This window comes from Stenella coeruleoalba, assembly GCF_951394435.1.
Source record: "Stenella coeruleoalba genome assembly, contig: scaffold_47, whole genome shotgun sequence".
NCBI classification, from domain to species: Eukaryota; Metazoa; Chordata; class Mammalia; order Artiodactyla; family Delphinidae; genus Stenella; species Stenella coeruleoalba.
The window spans coordinates 1,922,908-1,948,940 of NW_027646269.1; the positions used below are offsets into that span (position 1 = coordinate 1,922,908).

The 26,033-nt window shown below is 44.2% G+C and overlaps 1 long non-coding RNA gene across 50 annotated transcripts in view; it reads left to right on the forward strand.

The window, feature by feature from the left end:
- LOC307181221 overlaps window positions 1-26,033 on the forward strand; it is a 2,056,127-nt gene that overhangs the window by 1,281,932 nt on the left and 748,162 nt on the right. For 2 of the 50 annotated variants that reach the window (XR_013826128.1, XR_013826131.1), the window contains exon 14: window positions 3,385-3,470. The exons of 46 other annotated variants lie outside the window; for them this stretch is intronic. This is a non-coding gene — a long non-coding RNA (uncharacterized lncRNA). Of the gene's footprint in view, window positions 1-3,384; window positions 3,471-24,465; window positions 24,505-26,033 lie in introns of those variants that run through there. 2 more of the 50 variants (XR_013826134.1, XR_013826135.1) reach the window with 2 other exon arrangements.

The following is a 26,033-nucleotide window of genomic DNA, read 5'->3' on the forward strand; positions in this document are numbered from 1 at the left end:
CCCCAGGTGTGCCTGGGTTGAGATCAATATAAATACCACTCCAGGCAGCAAGAGCCCCTGCAGCCGTGCCTGACGCCATTTTCTCTGCCCTGTCAGCAGTCTCCGGGCTGGGCTGGTGGGAGGGAGTGAGAGGCCACGGCTTTGTGGGTGGCCCAGTGTGAGTGGGGCTCTGCTGGACTTTCTGCAGCAGTTGCCAGGCTGCCACCTGCTAAAGAAGAGGGTGTGTCACCCATACCTGCTGCTGGAATTTCTCCCTGGGCAGAGGTGAGGAAGGAAAAAAGCAGTGGGGGCAGGGACAGGACGGGTATCTCAGGCAGGGAAATGGAAATCTTCCAGAAGAGCACCCAGGGCCAGGACCATCCTGGCTGGCCTGCAGGCACCAAGTCGGCCGGCATGCTGTCACTCGTGTGGCTCTATGGCCCTTCCTCTAGGCTTTCAAGTCCTTGTATATATTCAGGTGTTTTACCTGGGACGGGTGGGAATAGTTCAGCAGCAACTGGCCTGGGGCTCAGCTCACGTTTACTCACAGATGCCTCGGCACGGTGCCCCAGCTTTGCAATGAGGACGCTTGTTGCGTGGGGGCTGCTGGCTGAATGGGAGACGATTCCCCACCACTGACCAACTTCAGAATTGTTTACAACTGGAGCAAGTGCCCTGATACGGTTTTCCTCTGTGTAACTGGTGGGTTCTGTGTTTTTTTTCTCTTTTTCGTTTTTGGTTCAAGGTAGATTTTATTCCTCTTTTTTGTATTTACAGATATAAGCATGGAAATAATTTATTCATATAAATACATGTATGTGCAGGGAATAATTGTTTTTTCTGTTTTATTTTTTAAATTTTACTTCTTTTTAATTTTGAATTTTATTTTATATTTTTATACAGCAGGTTCTTATTGGTTATCTATTTTATACATATAAATGTATACATGCCAATCCCAGTCTCTCAACTCCTCCCACCACCACCCCCCCAACAGCTTTCCCCCCTGGTTGTCCATACGTTTGTTGTCTACATCTGTTGCTCTATTTATGCCTTGCAAAATGGTTAACCTGTACAGTTTTTCTAGGTTCCACATATATGCATGAATATACAAGATTTGTTTTTCTCTTTCTGACTTACTTCACTCTGTATGACAGTCTCTAGATCCATCGACGTCTCTACAAATGACCCAATTTCATTCCTTTTCATGGCTTAGTAATATTCCATTTTATATATGTACAACAGCTTTATGCATTCGTCTGTCTGTGGGCATTTAGGTTGCTTCCATTACCTCGATATTGTAAATAGTGATGCAATGAACATTGCGGTGAATGACTCTTTTTGATTTATGGTTTTGTCTGGGTATATGTCCAGTACTGGGATTGCTGTATCATATGGTAATTCTATTGTTCGTTTCCTAAGAAATTCCATATTGTTCTCCATAATGACTGTATCAATTTATATTCCCAACAATAGTGGAAGAGGGTTCCTTTTCTCCACACCCTTTCCAGCATTTTTTGTTTGTAGATTTTCAATGATGCCTATTCTACCAGGTGTGAGGTGATACCTCATTGTTGAATCCATTTCGTTGAGCAAGGGGTAGCTCTTGTCTATTACATATTTGGCTTATGGAACGGTATCTGTGCTAATTTCAAACTCTGCTTTTATGCAGCACCCCAACTCACCTTCCCCCTTAAGCAGGCATAAGTTGGTTTTCTAAACTTGAGACCCTGTTCTGTTTTGTAATTCAGTTCATGTGTAGCCAAGTTCACATTCCGTGTATTAGTGATACCTTATGATGTTTCTTTTTCTGTGTGACTTATTTCACTTAGAATCATCGTGCCTCAATCCACTCATTATGCTGGTACGGGCCTGGTGACATAGATTTCATTGCTGAGTGGTATTCTGTTGTACAGAAGTACCGCAACTTCTTTATCCATTATTTGCTCTCTGGGATATTTAACTTGTGCCGTAGAAGAGATTCCTGTAAAAAGAGCCGTCCCAAATTTTGGGGTTGCTGTGTCTTTTTGATATTAATTTCCCTAAGCTATAGGACCATAAGTGAAAGTGCCCTAGGCTCTGTTGCTTTGTTTTTTAGATGTTTCAGGAAACACCATACACTTCTCCCGAGTGTCTGTTGGCAATTTACATCCCGCCCATCAGCATAACAAGGCTCCCAGTTCTCCATGGCCTGTCCTGCCTTTCTGGATTTTACACTTTTTTCAGATGGCCCTTTTGACCGGGGGGAAGTGAGACTTCACTGTAGTGCAGATTTCCTTTGCAAGCTTGCTTGGTTGGCCAAAAAGGGCGTATGCGTTTTTTCCTGAATATATTCAGGAAAAAACGCATACGCCCTTTTTGGCCAAGTGCATCATTGTGGACGTTCTGCCTCTTTTCCTATGCTTTCAATGCAATTCCAGTCTACCTCCTGAAATCGGTTTCCTGCAATTCTGCCCTGCTTTCAAGTCCTCTTGGCAACCTTACTTCAGTATATTTTTGGACGATAGCTGTCATTTATAACTCTGCAGGTTTGTGAATTACAGTGCCCCTGAGCTCCTTTCTTCAACTCGCTTTCTTGTGAGCTGGCCGCAACACCGCAGGATGGCTTCAGGCCCTAATCTGGTTCCGGCACGGCACGCTGAGCCTTTGGTTATTTCCTCTTCCTGGTGGGAAATGAGAGTTAAATTTGCCCGTCCAGACACCTCCAGCTAGTCTCTCATTGGTTCTCCCTATTCCTGTTTATCTTCCGCAGAAATTGCAAACTGGGCCAAACAGGAGGTTAAAGGCGCTGACTCTCCAAGTAGGGAGAGTGTTAGTAAAGCGTCTGGAATGTTGCACCCGAGTACCAGGGGAGGAAAACTGAGACATATTTGAACATGTCTCCCGATCACACGGTTTATCATACTCTGGGTTCCACATGCATGTTTTACCTGAAGGAAGAATACCTTAAACCTGGGTAGTTGAAACCCGTGGAATGGGTACCATGCAATATGACTTCAAAGGGTCTTCATTTGCTCACCGAACCTCTCCAATCCTATCACTGCTGCGTTTATGCCCCTGTACACACGCTTGATTCTCTTTTGGAGACATAGCAATCCATAGGTTTTAAAATACTTACTAGTCAGGTACATTCTTAGGTGTTTAATATGGGGTGTTGAGTCCATTTCGTTGAGCAAGGAGTAGCTCTTGTCTATTCCATATTTGGCTTAAGGAACTTTATCTGTGCTCATTTCAATCTCTGGTTTTATGCAGCACCCCAACTCACCTTTCCCCTTAAGCAAGCATAAGTTGGTTTTCTAAATTTGAGACCCTGTTCTGTTTTGGAATTCAGTTCCTGTGTAGCCAAGTTTCCATTCCATGTATTAGTGATATCTTATGATGTTTCTTTTTCTGTGTGACTTATTTCAGTTAGAATCATCATACCTGAATCCACTCATTGTGCTGCTAAGGGCCTGATGACACATATTTCATTGCTGAGTAATATTGCTTTGTAAGTAAATACCACAACTTTTTTATCCATTTTTCACTTTCTGCGATGTTGAACTTGTACTGTAAACGAGGTTCTTGTAAACAGAGCCGTTCCAAACTTTGGGGTGGCTGTGTCTTTTTGATTTTAAATTCCCTAAGCTATAGGACCATAAGTGGAACTGCCCTAGGCTCTGTTGCTTTGTTTTTTAGATGTTTCAGGAAACACCATACACTTCTCCCGAGTGGTTGTTGGCAATTTACATCCCGCCCTTCAGCATAACAAGGCTCCCAGTTCTCCATGGTCTGTCCTGCCTTTCTGGATTTTACACTTTTTTCAGATGGCCCTTTTGACCGGGGGGGAAGTGAGACTTCATTGTAGTGCAGATTTCCTTTGCAAGCTTGCTTGGTTGGCCAAAAAGGGCGTATGCGTTTTTTCCTGAATATATTCAGGAAAAAACGCATACGCCCTTTTTGGCCAAGTGCATCATTGTGGACGTTCTGCCTCTTTTCCTATGCTTTCAATGCAATTCCAGTCTACCTCCTGAAATCGGTTTCCTGCAATTCTGCCCCGCTTTCAAGTCCTCTTGGCAGCCTTACTTCAGTCTATTTTTGGACGATAGGTGTCATTTATAACTCTGCAGGTTTGTGAATTACAGTGCCCCTGAGCTCCTTTCTTCAACTCTCTTTCTTTTGAGCTGGCCGCAACACCGCAGGATGGCTTCAGGCCCTAATCTGGTTCTGGTACTGCATGCTGAGCCTTTGGTTATTTCCTCTTCCTGGTGGGAAATGAGAGTTAAATTTGCCCGTCCAGACACCTCCAGCTAGCCTCTCATTGGTTCTCGTTATTCCTGTTCATCTTCCGCAGAAATTGCAAACTGTGCCAAACAGGAGGTTAAAGGCACTGACTCTCCAAGTCGGGAGACTGTTAGTAAAGCGTCTGGAATGTTGCACCCGAGTACCAGGGGAGGAAAACTGAGACATATTTGAACACGTCTCCCGATCACATGGTTGATCATACTCTGGGTTCCACATGCATGTTTTAGCTGAAGGAAGAATACCTTAAACCTGGAGAGTTGAGACCCGTGTAATGGGTACCATGCAATATGACTTCAAAGGGTCTTCATTTGCACACTGATCCTCTCCAATCCTATCACTGCTGCGTTTATGCCCCTGTACACACACTTGATTCTCTTTTGGAGACATAGCAATCCATAGGTTTTAAGATACTTACTAGTCAGGTACATTCTTAGGCGTTTAATATGTGGTTTTGAGTCCATTTCGTTGAGCAAGGAGTAGCTCTTGTCTATTCCATATTTGGCTTAAGGAACTTTATCTGTGCTCATTTCAATCTCTGGTTTTATGCAGCACCCCAACTCAACGTTCCCCTTAAGCAAGCATATGTTGGTTTTCTAAATTTGAGACCCTGTTCTGTTTTGGAATGCAGTTCCTGTGTAGCCAAGTTTACATTCCGTGTATTAGTGATATCATATGATGTTTCTTTTTCTGTGTGACTTATTTCAGTTAGAATCATCGTACCTGAATCCACTCATTATGCTGCTACGGGCCTGATGACATAGATTTCATTGCTGAGTGATACTGCATTGTACGTAAGTACCACAAGTTCTTTATCCATTTTTCACTTTCTGTGATATTGAACTTGTACGGTAAATGAGGTTCTTGTAAACGGAGGCGTCCCAAACTTTGGGGTGGCTGTGTCTTTTTGATTTTAATTTCCCTAAGCTATAGGACCTTAAGTGGAAGTGCCCTAGGCTTTGTTCCTTTGTTTTTTAGATGTTTCAGGAAACACCATACACTTCTCCCGAGTGTCTGTTGGCAATTTACATCCCGCCCATCAGCATAACAAGGCTCCTACTTCTCCATGGCCTGTCCTGCCTTTCTGGATTTTACACTTTTTTCAGATGGCCCTTTTGACCTGGGAGAAGTGAGACTTCATTGTAGTGCAGATTTCCTTTGCAAGTTTGCTTGCTTGGCCAAAAAGGGCATATGTGTTTTTTCCTGAATATATTCAGGAAAAAACGCATACGCCCTTTTTGGCCAAGTGCATCATTGTGGACGTTCTGCCTCTTTTCGTATGCTTTCAATGCAATTCCAGTCTACCTCCTGAAATCGGTTTCCTGCAATTCTGCCCCGCTTTCAAGTCCTCTTGGCAGCCTTACTTCAGTATATTTTTGGACGATAGCTGTCATTTATAACTCTGCAGGTTTGTGAATTACAGAGCCCCTGAGCTCCTTTCTTCAACTCGCTTTCTTGTGAGCTGGCCGCAACACCGCAGGAGGTCTTCAGGCCCTAATCTGGTTCTGGCACGGCACGATGAGCCTTTGGTTAATTCCTCTTCCTGGTGGGAAATGAGAGTTAAATTTGCCCATCCAGACACCTCCAGCTAGTCTCTCATTGGTTCTCGCTATTCCTGTTCATCTTCCGCAGAAATTGCAAACTGGGCCAAACAGGAGGTTAAAGGGACTGACTCTCCAAGTGGGGAGAGTGTTAGTAAAGCGTCTGGAATGTTGCACCCGAGTACCAGGGTACGAAAACTGAGACATATTTGAACACGTCTCCCGATCACATGGTTGATCATACTCTAGGTTCCACATGCATGTTTTAGCTGAAGGAAGAATACCTTAAACCTGGGTAGTTGAAACCCGTGGAATGGGTACCATGCAATATGACTTCAAAGGGTCTTCATTTGCTCACCGAACCTCTCCAATCCTATCACTGCTGCGTTTATGCCCCTGTACACATGCTTGATTCTCTTTCGGAGACATAGCAATCCATAGGTTTTAAGATACTTACTAGTCAGGTACATTCTTAGACGTTTAATATGCGGTGTTGAGTCCATTTCGTTGAGCAAGGAGTAGCTCTTGTCTATTCCATATTTGGCTTAAGGAACTTTATCTGTGCTCATTTCAATCTCTGGTTTTATGCAGCACCCCAACTCACCTTTCCCCTTAAGCAAGCATAAGTTGGTTTTCTAAATTTGAGACCCTGTTCTGTTCTGTAATTCAGTTCCTGTGTAGCCAAGTTTACATTCCGTGTATTACTGATATCTTATGATGTTTCTTTTTCTGTGTGACTTATTTCAGTTAGAATCATCATACCTGAACACACTCATTGTGCTGCTAAGGGCCTGATGACATAGATTTCATTGCTGAGTGATATTGCTTTGTAAGTAAATACCACAACTTCTTTATCCATTTTTCACTTTCTGCGATGTTGAACTTGTACTGTAAACGAGGTTCTTGTAAACAGAGCCGTTCGAAACTTTGGGGTGGCTGTGTCTTTTTGATTTTAATTTCCCTAAGCTATAGGACCATAAGTGGAAGTGCCCTAGGTTCTGTTGCTTTGTTTTTTAGATGTTTCAGGAAACACCATACACTTCTCCCGAGTGGTTGTTGGCAATTTACATCCCGCCCATCAGCATAAGAAGGCTCCCAGTTCTCCATGGCCTGTCCTGCCTTTCTGGATTTTACACTTTTTTCAGATGGCCCTTTTAACCGGGGGGAAGTGAGACTTCATTGTAGTGCAGATTTCCTTTGCAAGCTTGCTTGGTTGGCCAAAAAGGGCGTATGCGTTTTTTCCTGAATATATTCAGGAAAAAACGCATACGCCCTTTTTGGCCAAGTGCATCATTGTGGACGTTCTGCCTCTTTTCCTATGCTTTCAATGCAATTCCAGTCTACCTCCTGAAATTGGTTTCCTGCAATTCTGCCCCGCTTTCAAGTCCTCTTGGCAGCCTTACTTCAGTATATTTTTGGACGATAGCTGTCATTTATAACTCTGCAGGTTTGTGAATTACAGTGCCCCTGAGCTCCTTTCTTCAACTCGCTTTCTTTTTAGCTGGCCGAAACACCGCAGGATGGCTTCAGGGCGTAATCTGGTTCCGGCACGAAACACTGAGCCTTTGGTTATTTCCTCTTCCTGGTGGGAAATGAGAGTTAAATTTGCCCGTCCAGACACCTCCAGCTAGTCTCTCATTGGTTCTCGCTATTCCTGTTCATCTTCCGCAGAAATTGCAAACTGGGCCAAACAGGAGGTTAAAGGTACTGACTCTCCAAGTCGGGAGAGTGTTAGTAAAGCGTCTGGAATGTTGCACCCGAATGCCAGGGTACGAAAACTGAGACATATTTGAACACGTCTCCCGATCACATGGTTGATCATACTCTAGGTTCCACATGCATGTTTTAGCTGAAGGAAGAATACCTTAAACCTGGGTAGTTGAAACCCGTGGAATGGGTACCATGCAATATGACTTCAAAGGGTCTTCATTTGCTCACCGAACCTCTCCAATCCTATCACTGCTGCGTTTATGCCCCTGTACACATGCTTGATTCTCTTTCGGAGACATAGCAATCCATAGGTTTTAAGATACTTACAAGTCAGGTACATTCTTAGGCATTTAATATGCGGTGTTGAGTCCATTTCGTTGAGCAAGGAGTAGCTCTTGTCTATTCCATATTTGGCTTAAGGAACTTTATCTGTGCTCATTTCAATCTCTGGTTTTATGCAGCACCCCAACTCACCTTTACCCTTAAGCAAGCATAAGTTGTTTTTCTAAATTTGAAACCCTGTTCTGTTCTGTAATTCAGTTCCTGTGTAGCCAAGTTTACATTCCGTGTATTACTGATATCTTATGATGTTTCTTTTTCTGTGTGACTTATTTCAGTTAGAATCATCATACCTGAATCCACTCATTGTGCTGCTAAGGGCCTGATGACACAGATTTCATTGCTGAGTGATATTGCTTTGTAAGTAAATACCACAACTTCTTTATCCATTTTTCACTTTCTGCGATGTTGAACTTGTACTGTAAACGAGTTTCTTGTAAACAGAGGCGTCCCAAACATTGGGGTGGCTGTGTCTTTTTGATTTTAATTTCCCTAAGCTATAAGACCATAAGTGGAAGTGCCCTAGGCTCTGTTGCTTTGTTTTTTAGATGTTTCAGGAAACACCATACACTTCTCCCGAGTGGTTGTTGGCAATTTACATCCCGCCCATCAGCATAACAAGGCTCCCAGTTCTCAATGGCCTGTTGCCTTTCTGGATTTTACACTTTTTTCAGATGGCCCTTTTGACCGGGGGGAAGTGAGACTTCATTGTAGTGCAGATTTCCTTTGCAAGCTTGCTTGGTTGGCCAAAAAGGGCGTATGCGTTTTTTCCTGAATATATTCAGGAAAAATCGCATACGCCCTTTTTGGCCAAGTGCATCATTGTGGACGTTCTGCCTCTTTTCCTATGCTTTCAATGCAATTCCAGTCTACCTCCTGAATGCGGTTTCCTGCAATTCTGCCCCGCTTTCAAGTCCTCTTGGCAGCCTTACTTCAGTCTATTTTTGGACGATAGCTGTCATTTATAACTCTGCAGGTTTGTGAATTACAGTGCCCCTGAGCTCCTTTCTTCAACTCGCTTTCTTGTGACCTGGCCGCAACACCGCAGGATGGCTTCAGGCCCTAATCTGGTTCCGGGACGGCATGCTGAGCCTTTGGTTAATTCCTCTTCCTGGTGGGAAATGAGAGTTAAATTTGCCCGTCCAGACACCTCCAGCTAGCCTCTCATTGGTTCTCGCTATTCCTGTTCATCTTCCGCAGAAATTGCAAACTGGGCCAAACAGGAGGTTAAAGGGACTGACTCTCCAAGTCGGGAGAGTGTTAGCAAAGCGTCTGGAATGTTGCACCCGAGTACCAGGGGAGGAAAACTGAGACATATTTGAACACGTCTCCCGTTCACATGGTTGATCATACTCTGGGTTCCACATGCATGTTTTACCTGAAGGAAGAATAACTTAAACCTGGAGAGTTGAGACCCGTGGAATGGGTACCATGCAATATGACTTCAAAGGGTCTTCATTTGCTCACCGAACCTCTCCAATCCTATCACTGCTGCGTTTATGCCCCTGTACACACGCTTGATTCTCTTTTGGAGACATAGCAATCCATAGGTTTTAAGATACTTACTAGTCAGGTACATTCTTAGGCGTTTAATATGGGGTTTTGAGTCCATTTCATTGAGCAAGGAGTAGCTCTTGTCTATTCCATATTTGGCTTAAGGAACTTTATCTGTGCTCATTTCAATCTCTGGTTTTATGCAGCACCCCAACTCACCTTTCCCCTTAAGCAAGCATAAGTTGGTTTTCTAAATTTGAGACCCTGTTCTGTTTTGGAATGCAGTTCCTGTGTAGCCAAGTTTACATTCCGTGTATTAGTGATATCTTATGATGTTTCTTTTTCTGTGTGACTTATTTCAGTTAGATTCATCGTACCTGAATCCACTCATTATGCTGCTACGGGCCTGATGACATAGATTTCATTGCTGAGTGATACTGCATTGTACGTAAGTACCACAAGTTCTTTATCCATTTTTCACTTTCTGTGATATTGAACTTGTACGGTAAACGAGGTTCTTGTAAACGGAGGCGTCCCAAACTTTGGGGTGGCTGTGTCTTTTTGATTTTAATTTCCCTAAGCTATAGGACCATAAGTGGAAGTGCCCTAGGCTCTGTTGCTTTGTTTTTTAGATGTTTCAGGAAACACCATACACTTCTCCCGAGTGTCTGTTGGCAGTTTACATCCCGCCCATCAGCATAACAAGGCTCCCAGTTCTCCATGGCCTGTCCTGCCTTTCTGGATTTTACACTTTTTTCAGATGGCCCTTTTGACCGGGGGGAAGTGAGACTTCATTGTAGTGCAGATTTCCTTTGCAAGCTTGCTTGGTTGGCCAAAAAGGGCGTATGCGTTTTTTCCTGAATATATTCAGGAAAAAACGCATACGCCCTTTTTGGCCAAGTGCATCATTGTGGACGTTCTGCCTCTTTTCCTATGCTTTCAATGCAATTCCAGTCTACCTCCTGAAATCGGATTCCTGCAATTCTGCCCCGCTTTCAAGTCCTCTTGGCAGCCTTACTTCAGTATATTTTTGGACGATAGCTGTCATTTATAACTCTGCAGGTTTGTGAATTACAGTGCCCCTGAGCTCCTTTCTTCAACTCGCTTTCTTGTGACCTGGCCGCAACACCGCAGGATGGCTTCAGGCCCTAATCTGGTTCCGGCGCGGCACGCAGAGCCTTTGGTTAATTCCTCTTCCTGGTGGGAAATAAGAGTTAAATATGCCCGTCCAGACACCTCCAACTAGTCTCTCATTGGTTCTCGCTATTCCTGTTCATCTTCCGCAGAAATTGCAAACTGGGCCAAGCAGGAGGTTAAAGGGACTGACTCTCCAAGTCGGGAGAGTGTTAGTAAAGCGTCTGGAATGTTGCACCCGAGTACCAGGGTACGAAAACTGAGACATATTTGAACACGTCTCCCGATCACATGGTTGATCATACTCTAGGTTCCACATGCATGTTTTAGCTGAAGGAAGAATACCTTAAACCTTGGGTAGTTGAAACCCGTGGAATGGGTACCATGCAATATGACTTCAAAGGGTCTTCATTTGCTCACCGAACCTCTCCAATCCTATCACTGCTGCGTTTATGCCCCTGTACACATGCTTGATTCTCTTTCGGAGACATAGCAATCCATAGGTTTTAAGATACTTACAAGTCAGGTACATTCTTAGGCGTTTAATATGGGGTGTTGAGTCTATTTCGTTGAGCAAGGAGTAGCTCTTGTCTATTCCATATTTGGCTTAAGGAACTTTATCTGTGCTCATTTCAATCTCTGGTTTTATGCAGCACCCCAACTCACCTTTACCCTTAAGCAAGCATAAGTTGGTTTTCTAAATTTGAGACCCTGTTCTGTTCTGTAATTCAGTTCCTGTGTAGCCAAGTTTAAATTCCGTGTATTACTGATATCTTATGATGTTTCTTTTTCTGTGTGACTTATTTCAGTTAGAATCATCATACCTGAATCCACTCATTGTGCTGCTAAGGGCCTAATGACACAGACTTCATTGCTGAGTGATATTGCTTTGTAAGTAAATACCACAACTTCTTTCTCCATTTTTCACTTTCTGCGATGTTGAACTTGTACTGTAAACGAGGTTCTTGTAAACAGAGCCGTTCCAAACTTTGGGGTGGCTGTGTCTTTTTGATTTTAATTTCCCTAAGCTATAAGACCATAAGTGGAAGTGCCCTAGGCTCTGTTGCTTTGTTTTTTAGATGTTTCAGGAAACACCATACACTTCTCCCGAGTGGTTGTTGGCAATTTACATCCCGCCCATCAGCATAACAGGGCTCCCAGTTCTCAATGGCCTGTTGCCTTTCTGGATTTTACACTTTTTTCAGATGGCCCTTTTGACCGGGGGGAAGTGAGACTTCATTGTAGTGCAGATTTCCTTTGCAAGCTTGCTTGGTTGGCCAAAAAGGGCGTATGCGTTTTTTCCTGAATATATTCAGGAAAAATCGCATACGCCCTTTTTGGCCAAGTGCATCATTGTGGACGTTCTGCCTCTTTTCCTATGCTTTCAATGCAATTCCAGTCTACCTCCTGAATTCGGTTTCCTGCAATTCTGCCCCGCTTTCAAGTCCTCTTGGCAGCCTTACTTCAGTCTATTTTTGGACGATAGCTGTCATTTATAACTCTGCAGGTTTGTGAATTACAGTGCCCCTGAGCTCCTTTCTTCAACTCGCTTTCTTGTGACCTGGCCGCAACACCGCAGGATGGCTTCAGGCCCTAATCTGGTTCCGGCACGGCATGCTGAGCCTTTGGTTAATTCCTCTTCCTGGTGGGAAATGAGAGTTAAATTTGCCCGTCCAGACACCTCCAGCTAGCCTCTCATTTGTTCTCGCTATTCCTGTTCATCTTCCGCAGAAATTGCAAACTGGGCCAAACAGGAGGTTAAAGGGACTGACTCTCCAAGTGGGGAGAGTGTTAGTAAAGCGTCTAGAATGTTGCACCCGAGTACCAGGGGAGGAAAACTGAGACATATTTGAATACGTCTCCCGTTCACATGGTTGATCATATTCTGGGTTCCACATGCATGTTTTAGCTGAAGGAAGAATAACTTAAACCTGGAGAGTTGAGACCCGTGGAATGGGTACCATGCAATATGACTTCAAAGGGTCTTCATTTGCTCACCGAACCTCTCCAATCCTATCACTGCTGCGTTTATGCCCCTGTACACACGCTTGATTCTCTTTTGGAGACATAGCAATCCATAGGTTTTAAGATACTTACTAGTCAGGTACATTCTTAGGCATTTAATATGGGGTTTTGAGTCCATTTCGTTGAGCAAGGAGTAGCTCTTGTCTATTCCATATTTGGCTTAAGGAACTTTATCTGTGCTCATTTCAATCTCTGGTTTTATGCAGCACCACAACTCACCTTTCCCCTTAAGCAAGCATAAGTTGGTTTTCTAAATTTGAGACCCTGTTCTGTTTTGGAATGCAGTTCCTGTGTAGCCAAGTTTACATTCCGTGTATTAGTGATATCTTATGATGTTTCTTTTTCTGTGTGACTTATTTCAGTTAGATTCATCGTACCTGAATCCACTCATTATGCTGCTATGGGCCTGATTACATAGATTTCTTTGCTGAGTGATATTGCATTGTACGTAAGTACCACAAGTTCTTTATCCATTTTTTACTTTCTGCGATATTGAACTTGTACCTTAAACGAGGTTCTTGTAAACAGAGCCATCCCAAACTTTGGGGTGGCTGTGTCTTTTTGATGTTAATTTCCCTAAGCTATAGGACCATAAGTGGAAGTGCCCTAGGCTCTGTTGCTTTGTTTTTTAGATGTTTCAGGAAACCCCATACACTTCTCCAGAGTGGCTGTTGGCAATTTACATCCCGCCCATCAGCATAAGAAGGCTCCCAGTTCTCCATGGCCTGTCCTGCCTTTCTGGATTTTACACTTTTTTCAGATGGCCCTTTTGACCAGGTGGAAGTGAGACTTCATTGTAGTGCAGATTTCCTTTGCAAGCTTGCTTGGTTGGCCAAAAAGTGCGTATGCGTTTTTTCCTGAATATATTCAGGAAAAAACGCATACGCCCTTTTTGGCCAAGTGCATCATTGTCGAGTTTCTGACTCTCTTCATATGCTTTCAATGCAATTCCAGTCTACCTCCTGAAATCGGTTTCCTGCATTCTGCCTTGCTTTCAATGCCTCTTCATAGCCTTACCTCAATATATTTTTTAAAAATAGTTGGCCTTTATAACTCTGCAGGTTTTTGAATTGCAGTGGCCCTTAGCTCCATTTTTTAGCTCTTATTTTTGTGGTCTTGCCCCATAACCACAGGATTCCTTGAAGCCCTATTTTTCTTCTGGGGCACCTTGCTGTGCCTTTGGTTAATTCTTCTTACTGATGTGATATTAGAGTGACATGTGCCCATTGAAACCGCTACAGCTAGTTTCTCACTGGTTCCCCCTATTCCCATTCATCCTCTGCACTAACTGCAGACTGTGCGATACCAGAACTTAAAGGCTTTGACTCCATGTGGGGATGTTGTTAGTAAAGCGGCTGGAATGTCGATCCGGAGCCCCAGGAGAGGAAAAATGAGGTGCGTTTTAGAAACCTTTCCCGATCATATGGTATACCAGTCGCTGGGTTTCCCAAGCATGGTTTAGCTGTAGGAAGATTCCCTTCAACCTGGAGTGTTGGGACCCTTGGACTGAGTAGCATGAAGTATTGCATTAAACTTTCGGCAGTTGCTCACCAAAGCTCACCAATCCTGTCAGCCCCAAGTGTCCAGCCTTATGTCTTATCCAGCTGTGGGTTTATATGTGGTCAATCCAGGTTGCATCACAGCCCCTGAGCGAATTTTGTAAGAATTTTTCTCTCTTTCATTGTTTCAGCGTTTTGTTTTTAAAATTTATTTCTATAATGGGGTTTAGCTCCTTTTCACTGCTGTGTTTGTGCCGCTCTGCACACACTTGATTCCCTTATGGAGATATATCAATACATGGGTTTTAAGATTCTTATTCCTCAGATATATTTCTCTGCGGTGTATAGGGTGTGTTGAGGCCTGTTCATTGAGCAAGGTGTAGATCTTGTCTAATACCTATTTGGTTTATTGAACGGTATCTGTGCTAATTTCAAACTCTGGTTTTATGCATCACCCCACCTCTCCTTTCCCCTTAAGCTGACATAAGTGTGTTTTCTAAATGTGAGACACTGTTCTGTTCTGTAATTCATTTCTTGTGCAGCCATATTTACCCTCCTTCTATAAGTGATATCTTATGATATGTTTCTTTTTCTGTTTGACTTATTTCAAGTAGTATTATCGGACCTAAATCCACTCTTTATCCTTCTACTAGCCTTATTACATTGATTTCATGGTGAAGAGATATTCCATTGTACATAAGTACCACATCTTCTTTATCCATTGTTCTCTTTCCTGGGATATTTAAGGTGTACTGAAGTTGAGGTTCTTGTAAACAGAGTAGCCCTAAACTGTGGTGTGCTTGTGTCTTGTTGATTTTTAGACTTCCCTAGATATACTCCCATGATTGGAAGTGTCCTATGCTCTGTAGCTCTGTTTTTTAGATGATTTAGGAACCACCATACACTTCTCCAGAGTGGCTCTCGGCAGTTCACACACTGCCCATCAGCGTATAAAGGCTCCCTGTTCTCCATGGCCTGTCCTGCATTTCTGGTTTTTACAATTTTTTAGGATGGCCCTTTTGACCGGTGGGAAGTGAGACTTCTTTGTTGTGCACATTTGCATTGCTTGCTTGCTTCGTTGCCCATAAAGTGCGTATGCGTTTTTTCCTGGATATAATCAGGAAAAAACGCATACGCCCTTTTGGGCCAACTGCATCATTGTCGAAATTCTGCCGCTTTTCATGTGCGTTAAAGATGAGTCCAATCTATCTCTTGAAATCTGTTTCTTGCAATTCTGTCTTGCATTCAGATCCTCTTCTTTGCCTTACCTCAACATATTTTTGGACGTTAGTTTTCATTTATAACTCTGCAGGTTTGTGAATTGCAGTGACCCTGAGCTCCATTTTTTAAGTTGCTCTTTTGTGAGCTGGCCTCAAACCCGCAGGATTGCTTCAGGCCCTATTTTGGCTCCGGCGAGGCAGGCTGAGCCTTCCTTTAATTCTTATTCTTAATGGGAAATTAGAGTGATATGTGCCCGTCCAAACCCCTACAACTCTTCTCTCATTGGTTCCCCCTCTTCCCGTTCATCCTCCTCACAATTTGCAAAATGTGTGAAACAGAAGTTTAAATGTGCTGATTCTCCAAGTGGGGAGATTCTAAGTAGCGTGGCTGGAATGGTGAACAGGAGCACCAGGAGAGGATAAATGAGGTGCATTTTAGACACATCTCCCGATCACATGGTGTACAGTCCTCTGGGTTTTCCATGCATGTTTTAGCTGTAGGAAGATCCCTTGAACCTGCAGATTTGGGACCCATTGAATGGGTACCAGGTAGTATTACTTTAAAGGGTGTGCATTTCCTCACCCAACCTCACATTTCTCTTAGCGCAAACAGTTTCCAGCCTTATGTCTCATCCTGCTGTGGGTCTAGATGTGTTCAATCCATGTTGCATCACCATCCCTGAGGAAAAGTTGTAAGAGGTTTTCTCTGTCTCTCTGTCGTTTATTTTTTTCAATTTATTACTATATTGGTTACAGCTGATTTTCAAAGCTCTGTTTCTTGCTGCTGTACATCCACTTGATTCACGTACAGAGAGACATCAATAAATTCTTTTTCAGATTCTTACCAGTCGTATATATTCTTTTCCGGTGACTTGAGTGTGCTGAGTGCAGTTCTTTTAGCTACCGTGTAGGCCTTGTTGATTATCAGTTTGGTATTTGGAATGGTATCTTTGCTAATTTCAACCTCCTGGATGATGCCTCACCCCTCCCCACCTTTCCCGTTTAGCAGCCTTATGCGTGTTTTCTACATATTTGACTATGTTTTTGTTTTGTAATTTATTTCATGTGTAGCCATTTTGGATTCCACCTTTAAGTGATATCTTATGATATGTGTCTTTTTCTTTTTGAATTCTGTCACTTAGAATGATCATACATAACTCCTCCGGAGTTGTTACAACTGGCCATATTTCATTGATTTCCAGGCTGAATAATATTCCACTCTACCTAAGTACCACATCTCTACCCATTTTTTCCCTCCAGAGACATTTAAGTTATATCCTAGTCGAGGATCTTTTAAACAGAGAGGGGGTAAACATTGGGGTGCCTGTGTCCTCTCGATTTTTGTTTTTCCCAAGATATACGCCCGTGAGTGCAAGTGCCCTATGCTCTGTAGCTCATTTTTTAGATGCTTTAGTAAACACAATACACTTCTCCAGAATGGCCGTTGGCAATATACATTTCCACTATAAGTCTCACAGGGCTCCCTCTTCTCGTTGCCCTGTCCTGCATTTCTGTTGTTTACGCTTTATGAGGATGGCTCTTCTGACTGATGCGAAGTGATATCTTTTGTAGTATTGACTTCCAGTGCCCACCTGTTTGGTTGGCTAAAAAAGTGTATGCCCTTTTCTTGAATATATACAGAAAAGAACGCATACACCCTTTTTGGCCAACTGCAATGTTGGCAATGTTCAGCTCCTTTTCTTGTGCTTAATGGCGAGTCCTTTCTACCTCCTCAAATCCCTTTCCTGCCATTCTCCCTTGCTTACAAGTCCTTTTCTCTGACTTTCCTCAAGACATTTTTCAGTGATGGATATTTTCAACTCTGCAGTTTTGTGAATTTTACTGCCCCTGAGTTCCATTGTTCAACTCGTGTTTATGGGAACTGGCCACAAAGCAGCGGGATTTCCTCAAGCCCTATACTGTTTCCATGGGCAACCCTAGCCTTTGGTCAATTCGTCTTCCTGATTGGAAATTAGAGTGACATGTGCCTGTCTGAACACCTAGGACTTGTCTCTCATTGTTCCTCATCCTTCCGCTTCATCCTCTGGACAAATTCCAAACTGTACGCAACAGGATGTTGACAGTGCTGACATCTCCAAGTGGGGAGACTGTTAGTAAAGACGCTGGAGGGGTGAACCCGAGCACCAGGAGATGAGGAGATGAGATGCCTTTTCCAAACTCTTCCCGATCAGACGGTATACCATCCTCTGGGTGTGACAGACATGTTTTAGCAGTAGGAAGAGTCCCATTCATGTAAGGAGAACACCAGGGCTTTTTCAAAATCAGTGTCTCCCCGAAACCCAAACTGGGGAATTTTTTAAGCTACGGCTACACATATGTTCATTAAGGGCCTTGGGAAGTAGGCAGAGTCCAAACTTTAGATGATTGAAGTCTTCAGGGTCAGAAGCACTCACCACCAGCTTCCCTTAGGCTACACTTTAACTGTCATTGATAGATGATGTCAATAAAAATATCTATTCTTTTTCAGATTATTTCCCCTTATAGGTTATTGCAAAATGTTGAGTGTAGTTCCCTGTGCTATACAGTAGTTCCTTGTTGATGATCTATTTTATACATAGCAGTGTGTATGTGTTAATTCCAAACTGTTAATTTATCCCTCCTCCCACCTTTCCCCTTTGGTAATAATAAATTATAAGATTTTATACTTCTCAGAAATGGGGGAGCTAAAAGAGAGGTATCATTTTCAATGGAAAAGCATTTAAAACAAGATTGAAGGTTTAACCAAGATTATTAGATGTACATCCTTGGAAAGAAATCACTTCGTTTCTCTAATATTGACCCGACAAATAAGACAAACCTTTTCACTGAACTTGCTTATAAAAAGTGATGGAAATATCAAATGGAAGTGTTAAAAACATCTTATTTTACCCGAGCCTTATACACTGTTCTATGTTAACTACAGTTTGGCTCACACATCTGTTCATTGAGGTTACAATAGTCTCAATTTCTGTTACTGATCCTCCAGAGTGGACCCCAACAAGTGTCCCCCTGCCCAGTGTCATTGGGGCCAACAGATCGAGACTGAGTTTGGTTCACAAGCAAAGGAAACTTTATATTTTGATCAGAGAATGGAGAGGTGAGAGCATGCACTACCCCGTGGGCTGTGGGCTGGGCTGCTGTGTAGAGATCCTGTCAGAGTCAGTGGGAGGGAGGGAGGCGGCGGAGCTCTCGAGGGCCGGGTTGGCTGTAGCTCAGGCTCTATATCGTGGAGTCTGCACTGGGCCCCAGGAGCTGAGGTGTCGACCCAGCCATTCTGCACTAGGAAATCTGGTCTGAAGTGCCGGGTGTGGAACCTCTGCATGCGGGACCCTAGGAGCACGTGAAATTAGACAAAGCACAAAGGATAAAAAAGGTTAGACTTGACTTTATTGCCCAGATTCTACTTTTATCTCCCAGGGATTTTTAATGGGCTTTGCTGGGGACAAACCCCTCCTCTGCCTTTTGTCCCGTTCCTCATTCTTGGAGTGCTGAGGGTGCAGACCCTTCTTCTGTAACTGCTGAGTGCTGAGTTGGGAGCCCTCATACCCTGGGGCGAGGGTCAGAGCTTCTCCCCAGCAGCCTCCCGGTGACGTTGATTGTCCCCAGGACCCCTGCCTCCCTGCTCGTCCACCTGAGCACCAGCATTGGAAGTGTTATAGATTCTAATGACCTTTAAGGGTCCAGGAAAGAGATGTGCAGAGACGCTGTGGGGGCCGGTTTCACCCCGCCCCACATTTGTTCGGCCACCTTAGGCTGACCGTCTCTGCCAGCCTAGATGCTCTGACCAGTAGTCTGCGCTTTCTTCAATTAGGCCCCTGAATTAACGTACAAACAGCACCAGGTGTCAGAGCCCTGCCCGCTCAACTCCCAGACAGTCCAGGGTCAGTGGTGATCAAGGACCATGATGGCTACTGAGTCAACAGCCTTTTGAAGTAAACAGGAGTCCAGCCGGTCTTATTGGCCACCATCATCACGGTGTCTGTAGGCTTTTCTATGGTGACAGTGTGGTATACTGTTCCCCCGCCAAGATTATTAGCTCCCCTCTGGGTGCAGTAAGTCCTGCAAGCAGTAGTCTACTCTTTTGGGACACACTCTTGTTGTTTTATGAGAGAAACTCCAGGTCAAGTGATGTTCACACGAGTCGTCATGGTGCCCTGTTGCCCCCGGTTATCTCTCTGGATGTTGGAGTTGGAGGGCCTCCTCACTCGAGGTCGGTGTGCCCACGGAGCGAACCCTGCAACTTCAGGGCATGGTTGGTGGTTAGGATCACCACGTGGGGTCCTTTTCCCTTAGGAGGGAGGTGGCCTTTTGGGCTGCTGATTTCCAGGTTTTTAGATACCGCCAGTATCTTGGCCAGATGTGGCAGTGGGCCAAGCCCCTTAGTGACCGTAGTTTATCCTACCTGGATGGCATTCTTGCATTGTTCCATTTCAAGTGGTCCCAGTTTTTGCACTAATTCTCCAATGGCGATTCACCTTTCACCGGGAATGTAAAGGTCAAAGGGTTTAGCTAAATTAGGGAGTTCCAGGGCAAGGGTCTGAATTGACTGCTCTTTCCATTCTTGAAAGGCCACTTCTGGATTCTATTCAAAAGGATCATCATCTTTTCCTTTCAGTGTTTCATATAGAGGCCCAGCTAGTAGACTGTAGCTAGGGATCCAGAAGCAGCAAACCCTGGCCTCCCTAGGAACCCCTAAGCTGTCTTCTAGTTTTAGAAAGGGGTAAGGCTGAAAATGGTTTCTTCCCTTTCCTGGGATGGGCTTCTCTGACCTTCTGTGAGAATGAAGCCCAGGCAGGTCACCGCAGTCTGTGATATTTGAGCTTTTTCTTGGACAACTTCTATCCTTTATTGGCTTGGTAGTTCAGAGGCCTCCTTAGTAGGGCTGGTGATCAGAATGTCGTCTGCATATTGAAGGAGGGTTTCCTTTTCCAGAGGTAGAACTTTTAGGTCTTTAGCTAAGCTTTCCCCAAAGATGGTGTGGGAATTTTTGCACCCTTGGGGCCAGACGGCCCGGAAGTATTGTTTTAGTTGTATGTTGAGTCCTGCCACTCACAAGCCAAAATTTCTTGTGACTCTGGGACTAATGGAATACAAAAGAAGGCATCATTGAAGACTAATACAGAATACCATGTCCTGGTGGTTGGTAGAATGACCAGCAGGGTGTAGGAATTAGGAGCAACTGGAGGTATATCCTCGGTGGCTTCACTGACTGTCCTGACATCCTTTACCAGGTCCCCAGCAGCCCATGGGGCTCTCGTGGTCAGACCAATCCCAGAATATGGAGCTCACCTGGGCAGGTACCCCACCCCCACCCCAGCCCACGGGGCTCTCGTGGTCAGGCCCCTCCCAGGATACAGAGCTACCCTTGCAGGTACCGTGGCAGGGCTGGGCACACAGGAACCGTGCACATAGCCCTCATTGCAGAGCACCCCCAGCTCACCTGTCGCTCAGAGCTGACACAGAGCACCTCAGAGCAGGACTTGAACTAACAAACAGCAGCTGCGACAGGTCTGTGACCCTGGGCATCACTCCGTGAGGCCTCCCTCCACCTGGTCTTCCAGAGACTTCCACTGCACCCGGGGCACCAGGCCTCTGTCTCCAACCACCACCCACCCCTCCTCTCCCTGACTCCTGGGTTCCTCTCATTAGGAGAGGGTTTTCTTGAAGTTGTCTCCCACTCATGGGCCAGATAAAATGATTAGAAAACAAGCCAAAGCTGCAGCCCCTTGTCTATCCTGACTCTCAGGAGCCCACACCTGTTCCTTGGACCTGGCCGGTTCAGCAAGTTCCATTTTCTGCAACTGTGAGCCCCTGAGGGGTGATGATTGGCTGACCTGGGCAGCCTTACCGTGCTGGCCAGCCCTCCCCAGGTGTGCCTGGGTTGAGATCAATATAAATACCACTCCAGGCAGCAAGAGCCCCTGCAGCCGTGCCTGACGCCATTTTCTCTGCCCTGTCAGCAGTCTCCGGGCTGGGCTGGTGGGAGGGAGTGAGAGGCCACGGCTTTGTGGGTGGCCCAGTGTGAGTGGGGCTCTGCTGGACTTTCTGCAGCAGTTGCCAGGCTGCCACCTGCTAAAGAAGAGGGTGTGTCACCCATACCTGCTGCTGGAATTTCACCCTGGGCAGAGGTGAGGAAGGAAAAAAGCAGTGGGGGCAGGGACAGGACGGATATCTCAGGCAGGGAAATGGAAATCTTCCAGAAGAGCACCCAGGGCCAGGACCATCCTGGCTGGCCTGCAGGCACCAAGTCGGCCGGCATGCTGTCACTCGTGTGGCTCTATGGCCCTTCCTCTAGGCTTTCAAGTCCTTGTATATATTCAGGTGTTTTACCTGGGACGGGTGGGAATAGTTCAGCAGCAACTGGCCTGGGGCTCAGCTCACGTTTACTCACAGATGCCTCGGCACGGTGCCCCAGCTTTGCAATGAGGACGCTTGTTGCGTGGGGGCTGCTGGCTGAATGGGAGACGATTCCCCACCACTGACCAACTTCAGAATTGTTTACAACTGGAGCAAGTGCTCTGATACGGTTTTCCTCTGTGTAACTGGTGGGTTCTGTGTTTTTTTTCTCTTTTTCGTTTTTGGTTCAAGGTAGATTTTATTCCTCTTTTTTGTATTTACAGATATAAGCATGGAAATAATTTATTCATATAAATACATGTATGTGCAGGGAATAATTGTTTTTTCTGTTTTATTTTTTAAATTTTATTTCTTTTTAATTTTGAATTTTATTTTATATTTTTATACAGCAGGTTCTTATTGGTTATCTATTTTATACATATAAATGTATACATGCCAATCCCAGTCTCTCAACTCCTCCCACCACCACCCCCCCAACAGCTTTCCCCCCTTGTTGTCCATACGTTTGTTGTCTACATCTGTTGCTCTATTTATGCCTTGCAAAATGGTTAACCTGTACAGTTTTTCTAGGTTCCACATATATGCATGAATATACAAGATTTGTTTTTCTCTTTCTGACTTACTTCACTCTGTATGACAGTCTCTAGATCCATCGACGTCTCTACAAATGACCCAATTTCATTCCTTTTCATGGCTTAGTAATATTCCATTTTATATATGTACCACAGCTTTATGCATTCGTCTGTCTGTGGGCATTTAGGTTGCTTCCATTACCTCGATATTGTAAATAGTGATGCAATGACATTGCGGTGAATGACTCTTTTTGATTTATGGTTTTGTCTGGGTATATGTCCAGTACTGGGATTGCTGTATCATATGGTAATTCTATTGTTAGTTTCTTAAGAAATTCCATATTGTTCTCCATAATGACTGTATCAATTTATATTCCCAACAATAGTGGAAGAGGGTTCCTTTTCTCCACACCCTTTCCAGCATTTTTTGTTTGTAGATTTTCAATGATGCCTATTCTACCAGGTGTGAGGTGATACCTCATTGTTGAATCCATTTCGTTGAGCAAGGGGTAGCTCTTGTCTATTACATATTTGGCTTATGGAACGGTATCTGTGCTAATTTCAAACTCTGCTTTTATGCAGCACCCCAACTCACCTTCCCCCTTAAGCAGGCATAAGTTGGTTTTCTAAACTTGAGACCCTGTTCTGTTTTGTAATTCAGTTCATGTGTAGCCAAGTTCACATTCCGTGTATTAGTGATACCTTATGATGTTTCTTTTTCTGTGTGACTTATTTAACTTAGAATCATCGTGCCTCAATCCACTCATTATGCTGGTACGGGCCTGGTGACATAGATTTCATTGCTGAGTGGTATTCTGTTGTACATAAGTACCGCAACTTCTTTATCCATTATTTGCTCCCTGGGATATTTAACTTGTGCCATAGAAGAGATTTCTGTAAAAAGAGCCGTCCCAAATTTTGGGGTTGCTGTGTCTTTTTGATATTAATTTCCCTAAGCTATAGGACCATAAGTGGAAGTGCCCTAGGCTCTGTTGCTTTGTTTTTTAGATGTTTCAGGAAACACCATACACTTCTCCCGAGTGTCTGTTGGCAATTTACATCCCGCCCATCAGCATAACAAGGCTCCCAGTTCTCCATGGCCTGTCCTGCCTTTCTGGGTTTTACACTTTTTTCAGATGGCCCTTTTGACCGGGGGGAAGTGAGACTTCATTGTAGTGCAGATTTCCTTTGCAAGCTTGCTTGGTTGGCCAAAAAGGGCGTATGACTTTTTTCCTGAATATATTCAGGGAAAAACGCATATGCCCTTTTGGCAAAGTGCATCATTGTGGACGTTCTGCCTCTTTTCCTACGCTTTCAATGCAATTCCAGTCTACCTCCTGAAATCGGTATCCTGCAATTCTGACCCGCTTTCAAGTCCTCTTGGCAGCCTTACTTCAGTATATTTTTGGACGATAGCTGTCATTTATAACTCTGCAGGTTTGTGAATTACAGAGCCCCTGAGCTCCTTTCTTCAACTCACTTTCTTGTGAGCTGGCCACAACACCGCAGGATGGCTTCAGGCCCTAATCTGTTTCCGGCACGGCACGCTGAGCCTTTGGTTAATTCCTCTTCCTAGTGGGAAATAAGAGTTAAATTTGCCCGTTCAGACACCTCCAGCTAGTCTCTCATTGGTTCTCCCTATTCCTGTTCATCTTCCACAGAAATTGCAAACTGGGCAAAACAGGAGGTTAAAGGCGCTGACTGTCCAAGTCGGGAGAGTGTTAGTAAAGCGTCTGGAATGTTGCACCCGAGTACCAGGGTATGAAAACTGAGACATATTTGAACACGTCTCCCGATCACACGGTTGATCATACTCTGGGTTCCACATGCATGTTTTAGCTGAAGGAAGAATACCTTAAACCTGGAGAGTTGAGACCCGTGGAATGGGTACCATGCAATATGACTTCAAAGGGTCTTCATTTGCTCACCGAACCTGTCCAATCCTATCACTGCTGCATTTATGCCCCAGTACACACGCTTGATTCTCTTTCGGAGAAATAGCAATCCCTAGGTTTTAAGATACTTACTAGTCAGGTACATTCTTAGGCGTTTAATATGGGGTTTTGAGTCCATTTCGTTGAGCAAGGAGTAGCTCTTGTCTATTCCATATTTGGCTTAAGGAACTTTATCTGTGCTCATTTCAATCTCTGGTTTTATGCAGCACCCCAACTCACCTTTACCCTTAAGCAAGCATAAGTTGGTTTTCTAAATTTGAGACACTGTTCTGTTCTGTAATTCAGTTCCTGTGTAGCCAAGTTTACATTCCGTGTATTACTGATATCTTATGATGTTTCTTTTTCTGTGTGACTTATTTCAGTTAGAATCATCTTACCTGAATCCACTCATTGTGCTGCTAAGGGCCTGATGACATAGATTTCATTGCTGAGTGATATTGCTTTGTAAGTAAATACCACAACTTCTTTATCCATTTTTCACTTTCTGCGATGTTGAACTTGTACTGTAAACGAGGTTCTTGTAAACAGAGGCGTCCCAAACTTTGGGATGGCTGTGTCTTTTTGATTTTAATTTCCCTAAGCTATAGGACCATAAGTGGCAGTGCCCTAGGCTCTGTTGCTTTGTTTTTTAGATGTTTCAGGAAACACCATACACTTCTCCCGAGTGTCTGATGGCAATTTACATCCCGCCCATCAGCATAACAAGGCTCCCAGTTCTCCATGGCCTGTCCTGCCTTTCTGGATTTTACACTTTTTTCAGATGGCCCTTTTGACCGGGGGGAAGTGAGACTTCATTGTAGTGCAGATTTCCTTTGCAAGCTTGCTTGGTTGGCCAAAAAGGGCGTATGCGTTTTTTCCTGAATATATTCAGGAAAAAACGCATACGCCCTTTTTGGCCAAGTGCATCATTGTGGACGTTCTGCCTCTTTTCCTATGCTTTCAATGCAATTCCAGTCTACCTCCTGAAATCGGTTTCCTGCAATTCTGCCCCGCTTTCAAGTCCTCTTGGCAGCCTTACTTCAGTCTATTTTTGGACGATAGCTGTCATTTATAACTCTGCAGGTTTGTGAATTAAAGTGCCCCTGAGCTCCTTTCTTCAACTCGCTTTCTTTTGAGCTGGCCGCAACACCGCAGGATGACTTCAGGCCCTAATCTGGTTCTGGCATGGCACGCTGAGCCTTTGGTTAATTCCTCTTCCTGGTGGGAAATGAGAGTTAAATTTGCCCGTCCAGACACCTCCAGCTAGCCTCTCCTTGGTTCTCGCTATTCCTGTTCATCTTCCGCAGAAATTGCAAACTGGGTCAAACAGGAGGTTAAAGGGACTGACTCTCCAAGTCGGGAGAGTGTTAGTAAAGCGTCTGGAATGTTGTACCCGAGTACCAGGGTACGAAAACTGAGACATATTTGAACACGTCTCCCGATCACATGGTTGATCATACTCTAGGTTCCACATGCATGTTTTAGCTGAAGGAAGAATACCTTAAACCTGGGTAGTTGAAACCCGTGGAATGGGTACCATGCAATATGACTTCAAAGGGTCTTCATTTGCTCACCAAACCTCTCCAATCCTATCACTGCTGCGTTTATGCCCCTGTACACATGCTTGATTCTCTTTCAGAGACATAGCAATCCATAGGTTTTAAGATACTTACTAGTCAGGTACATTCTTAGACGTTTAATATGAGGTGTTGAGTCCATTTCGTTGAGCAAGGAGTAGCTCTTGTCTATTCCATATTTGGCTTAAGGAACTTTATCTGTGCTCATTTCAATCTCTGGTTTTATGCAGCACCCCAACTCACCTTTACCCTTAAGCAAGCATAAGTTGGTTTTCTAAATTTGAGACCCTGTTCTGTTCTGTAATTCAGTTCCTGTGTAGCCAAGTTTCCATTCCGTGTATTACTGATATCTTATGATGTTTCTTTTTCTGTGT